Genomic DNA, 11473 nt, shown 5'->3' with positions numbered 1-11473 from the left:
GGCTTTAATACTGCGTAAACTGGCATCAATTCTAAAGGTTATTACTGTGTAAAGTGGCACCAATACTAGGGGTTATTACTGAGTAATCTGGCATCAGTACTAGGCTTTATTACTGTGTAAACTGGCACCAATACTAGGTTTTATTACTGCGTAAACTGGCACCAATACTAGGGGCTATTACTGCGTAAACTGGCACCAATACTAGGGGCTATTACTGCGTAAACTGGCACCAATACTCTTGTATTTTGTAACCTTATTTATATATACTTAGTTTTTTTTTCAGCGATATGATTTAGTGGGGAAAATTATGAGTGAAAATTATAACATTTGGGTAATATATTGTGTTCTTGTGCATTAAAACTCATTAAGGCCCCTTTCACACGTGTGCGACTTGTCCTGCAACTTGTGACTGCAAAGTCGCATCATAAGTCGTACTCCATGATTTTCATATCTGTGTGACTTCATATCTGTGTGACTTTATATCTGTGTGACCAGTGGCGGCCGGCCGATAGGGGGTGCAGGGGTGCCGCCCCCCCCCAAAAAAGAAGAAAAAAAAGATTAAATAAAAAAAAATTGTAAATTTATGCCCACTAGGGGCGCCGGACTTAGTACTGGGTATGGGGGGGGGTTGGGTTTTTGACTCCATGTGCTGCAAACAGAGGCACCGATTGGCGCTCTTCTGGGGGTCATCGGGGCGCAGAGCAATGCGCCCCGACACTCCCCACTTTACTGATGTCCGGTCTGTGATTTGTCCAGACTCCAGCCTGGACCAATCACAGGAGGACATGGACCTGGTGACGTGACGCATGGGGGCGGCATCACGATCACCTTCCGTTCCCGCCGGAGAGAGGACACAGGAGAGAGAGCCGCCGTGCGACACTTGAGTGAATCGGATGGATCGGATCGGAACTTGCTGACCTACCCGATGCCATTGCCTGGGGGACTCTGGCAAGGATGAAGGCGGGAGCCTGGAGGACCGAGGAGTTGCCAGTCGCTGGGGAGGGAGCCCGCCGCCTGGAGCAGTACCAGAGGAGCCTGGAGGTGAAGAAGTGACAGGATGTGATCCTCCTGCAGCAGAGCGCAGACTTCCAGTTATTCTGTGCCAGCAGCTGCAGCAGGGCGGGCAGCCTCACGTTGTGAATGATTGGTCGGCTCGATCGGATCGTGCAGAGATAATCTGCGATCAGATCTCTGAGTCTGATCGCAGATTATCTCTGCACGATCCGATCGAGCCGACCAATCGTTCACAACGTGAGGCTGCCCGCCCCGCTGCAGCTGCTGGCACAGAATAACTGAAGTCTGCGCTCTGCTGCAGGAGGATCACATCCTTTCACTTCTTCACCTCCAGGGATCGGCAAAAGAGGAGCTGCCCGCAGTGCCGGAGAAGTCGGGGTGTCCAGTGTCGGCGTGTCGCCCCCTCATGGCCTGAACCTGCGGGTGGAGCACCATGTGGGGGATCTGTCCCTCCGGACCAAGGAGCGATGTGTCTCCATCTTCAGCAGCCCACAGCACAGCAGTCGGCCCGGTCGAGTGAGCCAGCCCAAGAGCAGGTAAGTGACATGACCTGTGACATGCCTGTACCATGACCTGTGACATGACCTGTGACATGCCTGTACCATGACCTGTGACATGCCTGTGACATGACCTGTGACATCACCTATGACATGCCTGTACCATGACCTGTGACATGACCTGTGACATGCCGGTACCATGACCTGTGACATGACCTGTGACATGCCTGTACCATGACCTGTGACATGCCTGTACCATGACCTGTGACATGACCTGTGACATGCCGGTACCATGACCTGTGACATCCCTGTACCATGACCTGTGACATGACCTGTGACATGCCTGTACCATGACCTGTGACATGACCTGTGACATGCCTGTACCATGACCTGTGACATGCCTGTACCATGACCTGTGACATGACCTGTGACATGCCTGTGACGTGACATGACCTGTGACATGCCTGTACCATGACCTGTGACATGCCTGTACCCTGACCTGTGACATGCCTGTACCATGACCTGTGACATGACCTGTGACATGCATGTGACATGACCTGTGACATGACCTGTGACATGGCCTGTACCATGACCTGTGACATGGCCTGTGACATGACCTCTGACATGACCTGTGACATGACCTGTGACTTGACCTGTGACATGACCTGTGATATGCCTGTACCATGACCTGTGACATGCCTGTACCATGACCTGTGACATGCCTGTACCATGACCTGTGGCATGACCTGTGACATATAACAGAGGTAAACTTATGCGCTAAAATAGGGTATAAGACGTACCAGATGCGAGGGAAGGGTAGAAAAACACAAAGAATAGTGGAACACCACGGATAGAGCAGCCGATTTAATAGTGTCACCACATACCACAGTAATTTATAAGATAAAAGAAAATCAGCGCTCAACTCCTTTAAAAGATGGACCACTCAAAATAAATAGATAAAAATTGAAGAGAATAAATAATCCATAATAAAAGTAGATCCAGGTGCTTATACACAAGAAACGCACAATTCAAGGAAGATAAAACACTAAATATAAGATGATTTGTATGCCGACGTTAAAAAGACCAGTCAAAGACTAAATCATTCTGATATCCTCAAGAGTATCTAAAAAGCCTGATAATAAGAGTGTGGAATAAATGTGGGAGCGATAATAAATAAACAAGTCACCTAATTATCTGTATGTAAAAAATAAGCAAAGATGCCAACTTAATGGTATGGTGATGTATCAAAAAGTGATAATAGGGTGACAAGAAGTGACAATATCTTTCCAAAATGTGTAACAGTAGTTCAACTTAATATATAGTAGTGATGAAAAGCATAAAAAAACTATAAATCCAATATAGTGAATGACAAGTGACCATCTACAATGTAATATTGTGAATTCTATACGAAATTAACAAACAATTAATGTAAAGTGAGGAAAGTGCTATTGTGCTGAGTAAGGTGTAGGGATGTTCGAACTTTTGAAAAGTTCGGTTCGGCCAGAACATCCGAACTTCCCGAAAGTTTGGCCCGGATTTCAGAACCCCATTGAAATCAATGGGACCCGAACTTCGGTAATCAAAAAACACAATTTTTAAGCCCTAAAACCCAATAAATGCCCCTAAAAAGTGCCTAGGGTTCTGGGTCATGCCCCATTAACTATTAATCACACAAAAAAAGTTCTTAAAAATTTTCATTTTTGATAAAAAAGCCAATTATTAAAAAAATTAAAAAAAAAAAAAAAAAAGATTTTTTGATTTTGACTTTGGGGGGTCTAAAAGGTGTACCTGTGAAGTTTCAGCTCTGTAGCATGTCCAGAACCAGAAAAAAAAGATCGTTTGTATTAGTGCAATTATAGATCTGGAGTATGGCTTCTCGCTTTTCACAGCACCTTGCCGGTTTAATAGCAGGCATTTTTTTGGGTTCTTTGCAGTCAGGAAAAACATCTGAACTTGTGTATAGTGGTACTGTGCACAAGTTCAGATGTTTTGCCTGCCTCCAAAAACCCCCCAAAAATGCCTGCAACAACACACCTGGGCGTTTTTTTTTTGGCGCTAAGAGTTTTTTTGGGCATTTTTTTGGGTTCTTTTGAGGCAGGCAAAACATCTGAACTTGTGTATAGTGGTGTATATACACACATACTTATATATATATACACACCTAGACATATATAGGTGTGATAGTAGCAGAAATATATGCTTGCGCTAATGAAATCATTTACACTAATATATTTCTGCTACTATCACACCTATATATGGCTAGGTGTGTATATACATATAAGTATGTGTGTATATACACCACTATACACAAGTTCAGATGTTTTGCCTGCCTCAAAAAAAACCCAAAAAATGCCCAAAAAAAAACGCTAGCGTCAAAAAAAAAAAAAACGCCCAGGTGTGTTGTTGCAGGCATTTTTTGGGGGGTTTTGGAGGCAGGCAAAACATCTGAACTTGTGCACAGTACCACTATACACAAGTTCAGATGTTTTTCCTGACTGCAAAGAACCCAAAAAAATGCCTGCTATTAAACCGGTAAGGTGCTGTGAAAAGCGAGAAGCCATACTCCAGATCTATGATTGCACTAATACAAACAATCCTTTTTTTTTTCTGGTTCTGGACATGCTACAGAGCTGAAACTTCACAGGTACACCTTTTAGACCCCCCAGATACAAAATCACACAAAACAAGTTCTTAAAAATTGTAATTTTTGATAAAAAAAGCCAATTATTGAAAAAATTAAAAAAAAAAGAGAGATTTTTTTATTTTGACTTTGGATTTAGTATCTGGGGTCTAAAAAGTGTACCTGTGAAGTTTCAGCTCTGTAGCATGTCCAGAACCATTAAAAAAAAAAGATTGTTTGTATTAGTGCAATTATAGATCTGGAGTATGGCTTCTCGCTTTTCACAGCACCTTGCCGGTTTAATAGCAGGCATTTTTTGGGGTTCTTTGCAGTCAGGAAAAACATCTGAACTTGTGTATAGTGGTACTGTGCACAAGTTCACAGTGTCTAAAAGGTGTACCTGTGAAGTTTCAGCTCTGTAGCATGTCCAGAACCATAAAAAAAGGATCGTTTGTATTAGTGCAATTATAGATCTGGAGTATGGCTTTTCGCTTTTCACAGCACCTTGCCGGTTTAATAGCAGGCATTTTTTTGGGTTCTTTTCAGTCAGGAAAAACATCTGAACTTGTGTATAGTGGTACTGTGCACAAGTTCAGATGTTTTGCCTGCCTCCAAAAACCCCCAAAAAATGCCTGCAACAACACACCTGGGCGTTTTTTGTTTTTTTGACGCTAGCGTTTTTTTGGGCATTTTTTGGGGTTCTTTTGAGGCAGGCAAAACATCTGAACTTGTGTATAGTGGTATATATACACACATACTTATATGTATATACACACCTAGCCATATATAGGTGTGATAGTAGCAGAAATATATTAGTGTAAATGATTTCATTAGCGCAAGCATATATTTCTGCTACTATCACACCTATATATGTCTAGGTGTGTATATATACAGACATGGTTGTGTATATATACCCCCTATACACATGTTCAGATGTCATGTCTGACTCCAAACATGTCCTCAAAAAAGCACTGGCAACCCCTGCAGCATAAAGAATGCTGACAGGTGAAAAGCCATATTCCTGTTCCGAAGCAACTCAGAGAAATGATCATTTCTCTATAGCGGTCACCCTGCTTTGGAAGGGTTTTGTCACCCTTCCATAGCAGTCAGTGTCAGTTAACCCTACACTACACTACGGTCCCCTTACACTTAACACTTTCCCTACAGAAACTGAATAAATTAAAGCTAACTAAAGTGTAAAAGAGCACTCTAACTACACTAGATATCCCTTTCCTCACACTAATAAATGCTAAATGACACTTTGTAACACTTTGTAGCAGAAGTAACAGAACAGCATTCCACTCTCTTCCATGTCCCGTATAAGAATGCTAGGAATTTGGCGGGGGCTATCTTATATACTGGGGGGCGTATTCACTATTGATTGGACTATGGACCCCCTAGTCACTCCAATCACATTCCTAGCATTCTCCTGCCCCCTCAATTGGCTTTTGCTAATGCTTCTGGTCCAATCACAGGCTTTTAAAGCCCATTTCCTGTCCCATTGCATTTTGGTCGGTTCTGGTTGCCGAATTCCGAACTTTTTGGGCAAAAAGTTCTAAATTCGGCCGAACCTCGAACACCCAATGTTCGGGCCGAACCGATGGTCGACCCGAACCGTTCGATCATCTCTAGTAAGGTGCACAAAAGTCCATAAAGTCCTTTAACGGATAAATGCAGTAATTAAAGTGCTAGGTGCTCAATTATCCAATATAGAGATTCAGGTGAATAGAAGAGTGAGATGAAATTTCCAATAATAGCCAAGTGGGTAAGTAGGTGAGCTAGCAATCCGACATTAAGTGAAATGGCCGCTCACCTCCATTTACACTCAAACGAGCGTTTTAGATGGGATCTTTTCTCGTCTCAGACCTCTCAATCTTCTCCAACAACTGTAAAATTAGATGTCTCCAATCCTTATGCCATTTATTCGGGGTAGATATTAGATTGATTCCAGCACAGATATATCACAATATTTTCCTTATTTCAACGATCTCCTTAATACCCCACGGTGCATCTATCAATCACTCCAAAAGAGAAACTAATTTAGCCTCAGCCATTCAACAGGAACACGCAAATCCAGTCAGCTGCACTGTTCTTAGTACTCTCAGCCCACAGAATGACAAACAAGACTTCTTGTCACCCTATTATCACTTTTTGATACATCACCATACCATTAAGTTGGCATCTTTGCTTATTGTTTACATACAGATAATTAGGTGACTTGTTTATTTATTATCGCTCCCACATTTATTCCACACTCTTATTATCGGCCTTTTTAGATACTCTTGAGGATATCAGAATGATTTAGTCTTTGACTGGTCTTTTTATTGTCGGCATACAAATCATCTTATATTTAGTGTTTTATCTTCCTTGAATTGTGCGTTTCTTGTGTATAAGCACCTGGATCTACTTTTATTACGGAGTATTTATTCTCTTCAATTTTTATCTATTTATTTTGAGTGGTTCATCTTTTCAAGGAGTTGAGCGCTGATTTTCTTTTATCTTATAAATGACCTGTGACATGCCTGTACCATGGCCTGTACCATGACCTGTGCCATGCCTATATCATCATCTGTGACATGCCTATACCATCATCTGTGCCATCATGCCTGTGGCATGCCTGTACCATGACCTGTGGCATGCCTGTACCATGACCTGTGGCATGCGTGTACCATGACCTGTGACATGCCTGTACCATGACCTGTGGCATGCCTGTACCCTCACCTGTGGCATGCCTGTACCCTCACCTGTGGCATGCCTGTACCCTCACCTGTGACATGCCTGTACCATCACCTGTGACATGCCTGTACCATCACCTGTGGCATGCCTATACCATCACCTGTGACATGCCTGTACCATGACCTCAAAGTCACGCAATTTTTTACCGGGCTTTTTGCCGCAAAGCAATACCTATTACATTTTTCTTTTTGCGCCCCCCCAAAGAAATTTTGAGCACCAGCCGCCCCTGTTATTTACTGAATTATTGTTGGACTGCACAGTGTGTTTCACATAATCTTATGTAATTTTATACAATCTTTGTTTTTGCATTGCATTAGTATACATATAATATTTGTTTGCACTGATAACTGCATTGGGGAGCACGACACTATTTAAAATTGTGTTTTTATGTTAGCTGATAGCTGTGTGTGCTATTATACTTTGGATCTTTTTCTTCACCATTATTGATTTTGTTTGAACACTAGAACATTTATATCTAATGATTGGTATATATTTAGACTTAAAGTAGGACTATAGGCAAAACTTTTTTATTCATTTTGCATAAAGTAAGGGTGGGTCATAATCCCTGTCAGATTTATTTATTTATTTATTTTTTTTGCCATGTGTCCCATTGGGAAGATATCCCTTTACTTCATGTCCCCTAGCCACAACCAGAAGTTAAAGGAAATCCAGGCAAATTAAGGGAATCCCTTGGGCCCCCCAGGTTACAAGAACTAGGGTCCCCATTGGAAGATTTCCCTTCTTTTCTGGGGACAACCCAAAATGTGGAATATTCTTTTACTTTCACTTTCAATGATAATGTTAAACATGAAAAATTGAGGGGGTGAATCTCCCTAATGAGGGCGCAGACAGCTATAAAAACTGGCAGGGGGTTTTTTTCCTTTAGTTGTACTTTATAGGGGTTGTAAAGTCAGGTTTTTTTTTTTTTTCTTAACCACTTGCCGACCAGCCGCTGTCGATATAAAGTGACAGGTAGGCAAGTTCCCGCAAATTGCCGTACCTGTACCCATTCACCAGCGGGGAAGCTGATTCATGAGGCTGGCAGCCGCGATTGCCACCGGGCACCCACGATCGCTTCCCATAGAGAGAGAACGGCGGTCTGCTGTTGTAAACACAGCAGAGGGTTGTTCTCTCAGGAATAATACAGAACTCCTGTGTTCCTCCTAATTAGGAACACGGGTCTTTGTGTTGATTCCATAAACCCATCCCCCTCACATTTACCTAGGCTCACATTTTACCTTTGATTGCCCCTGTGTTAATCCCTTTCCTGCCAGTGTCATTAACAGTGCATATTTTTAGCAATGATTATTGTAGTAATGTCACTGGTCCCCCCCCCCCCCAAAAGTTTCAGAAATGTCAGTTAGGGGTCCGATCTGTCCACTGCAATCCCGCTAAAAATCGCTGATAGCCGCCATTACTAGTAAAAAAAATAAAAATGACAAATCTTTCCACTAGTTTGTAGATGCGATAACTTTTGCGCAAACCAATCAATATACAGTACACTTATTGGGATTTTTTTTACCAAAAATATGTATCAGAATACAAATTGGCCTAAAATGATTATTGGAAATGCTTTAGAGCAGAAAGTGAAAAATATGGTTTTTGTTTTTTCAGAATTATCGCTCTTTTTTTGTTTATAGCACAAAAAATAAAGATCACAGAGGTTATCAAATACCAACAAAAGAAAGCTTTACTTGGGGGGGGGGGACACTAATTTCATTTAGGTACAGAATTCCACGACCGTGCCATTGTCAGTTAAAAAATATCACAGTGCCGAATCACAAAAAATGGCCTGGTCATTAGGGGGGAAATTCTTCTGGTCCAGAAGTGTTTAATGTATTCTAGGCATTAAGATAAAAATCCTTCTGTGTGCAGCAGCCTCCCTCAAGCTCCTGATACTTTCCTGAGCCCCCTCTCTATCCAGCGATGTCCACGAGTGTCTCAGCCGTCTGGGACTGCAGCTCGGATACCCCCATAGCAAGCTGTATGCTTTGGGGGCATGCAACAGGATGAAGGGGCCAGGAGCTCCAGCCAGAGACCCGAGAAGAGGAGGATCTGGGCTGCCCTGTGCAAAACTACTGCACAGAGGTAAGTATAACATGTTTGTTACTTTAAAAGAAAGCAAAAAAAAAAAGACTTTACAATCACTTTAAAGTTCTCAATTTGTGCAAATAAAGCTGGTGTCAAATATACTCTTGTAATATTCTGCCAGTTTAATTTCATGTAATTCAAGTGAGATCATATTCTGGAATAATTTTTCGGCCTAGGTGTAAGCTGTGTGGATAGATAGATAGATAGGTAGGTAGGTAGGTAGATAGATAGGTAGATAGGTTTCCAGGCCCTGGGTGTGAGAACTGACACATTGACAACTCCGACATCTTTGTTTGGTTGTTTTATTGTAGTTTTAGGGGATGGGAGAAGGGAATGAATGGGATACTCCTTTGGCTCGACTATGTACAATTCTGGGACTTTTGTAGTGAAAATCCCCGTTAGCGCTGTCTTGACGCCAGCCGGCGCTAGCCAACGCTTACTGACGCTTTGAACACACTGTATCTCTGAAAGCTGTGCTGGAACTCCGACTTAAGTCTAGCAGGTCCAGGACTATAGAACATCTGACACTGCTTGCACTGCAAAGTCACTGACTACTCTCTCCAGTCTTGCCCTGGCTTGAGGTAGCTTGCTGTGTATTCCTGTATCGCTGCAACTCTCAACTGATGCACTCACACTGTGTATTAACTCTTCAGGGCCCAAACTGCAGGCGCCCCCTTTACCACTTCAGGGTCCTCAACCTAGGTACCCCCCTCAATCACTTCAGGGTCCTCTGACTAGGTACCCCCTTTACAGCTAGCTGACACTTTGGATCCTAGAACCTTCTCCGGAGTGGTCCCCACTGACTCTAGGCAGACCCCCAGGGGCAATCCTCAGTACTCATGACCTGCGTAGGCTTTCCTGGGACTGGACCCCTCTTGCTCTCCGCTGGTTCTTGGCACCTCGGATCCCCCTCAGCTCAACTTAGCACCCTCTGGATTCTCAGGCAGCACCCGTGACATACGATTCCTCTGACAGGAGGAGAAACAGCCGTACTCTCCCTCCTGGGACTCCGCTTCCCGCCAAAGACAATGAGTCATGCTCTCCCTCAAACTTAATCCCACTCCCAGAATCCTTCGCGGCAGAATCTGCCTTCTGGGGTAGTTACAAGCCTGAATGTATCCCTGATTGGGTTTCCTCTACTGCCCTATGAGAATCCTCTCACAGAGCCAGTGGGGAGACTCCCCTTTCAGAAAACACACCTGGAAACCATGACACCCTACCAAAAAGAAATCATGACCATGCTGTTAGGTAGACAAAGCCCACTATATATTTACCTAGCACCTACCTGTAGGGTGCTACATATATATACTAAAATGTCCCAGGATCCAGTCACTTTTGTGAAAATACATGTAGTATCCCCATCTGAGAGGGAAAACACTGGTGCAGAATCATGTGAGTTTTTATAAGAGCCACTGGTAGAAATAAAAAGCACTTCCAACGATTGGTGCAATGCACCAAGGATGACCTAACAACTCAAACATATAGTCCAAAGTGTAAGCACTATTAAAATGTGTTTAGTAAACACAAATAGCTGAACAGTGTTTATTATGTGATCAAAGTCTGTTCTTTATCAGGCAGGCAACACAATGGAGTAAAACAAATCATGGAGAAAGTGATCATCATAAACAGGAACTTGAAATTCAGTATCAAGATACATTTGCATAATAACAAGTTAGATTTAAATTAAAGACACGCAATGGGTAGCATTCCCATCTAAGAGAACACACATATTTTGGGACTTTTCTGGTCTCAATGCATCTGATCACACCAATGTTTTGAACACTTTTTCTGGTGACCTGGGGGTCCCCAAGGAATTCCTTTTTATATGCAGGGATTTCCGTTCCCTTCCTGTTTGGTTATGAGACAGGAAGTAAAGGGAAAGCTCCACAATGGGACACAGATGAGGGGAACAAAATCTGACCGGAATTATAACTAGGGTTGAGCGAACACGGACTGTATTGTTCAGGATCGTGCCAGACTTTTGGGTATTCGGTACCCGGACATGGACCCGAACATTTCACTGTATGTTCGGGATACAGTCCGTTGTTCGGTAATGTTATTTCATGTTTTGGCGCGGTTTTAATGCAAGGCAGCCAATCAGCAAGTGTTTAACTAGTGTGCCCTTAGAAGCCATCACAGCCATGCCTACTAATGGCATGACTGGTTGGCCAGTGCAGCATGTGACCCAGAGTCTATATAAGCTGGAATCACATAGCGCCGCACGTCACTCTGCTCTAACTATACTAGGGACAGGTTCCTGCTGCTGCTGAGGGAGAGATAGGAGATTATTGTAGGGGCAGGCTGGAGATTGCTTTCAGGGAAAGAATAGGAAGAATCTTCTTTAATCACAGCGATCTACATTGATTTTAGGAACAGTGGATCCAGATATGCCAAAGACATGTAGGAAAGGGGAGATAGACAGCAAGGAAGGGGAAAAAAGGCATATCTGGAAGAAGGGGATTTAAATGTGCCTCTCAAAAATTTCTAAAGAGTCATTATGTAAAAAAGTCAAAAT

This window comes from Pelophylax lessonae (assembly GCF_965119305.1).
Source record: "Pelophylax lessonae genome assembly, chromosome: 10".
Taxonomy (NCBI): domain Eukaryota; kingdom Metazoa; phylum Chordata; class Amphibia; order Anura; family Ranidae; genus Pelophylax; species Pelophylax lessonae.
This window is presented reverse-complemented; position numbering follows the sequence as displayed.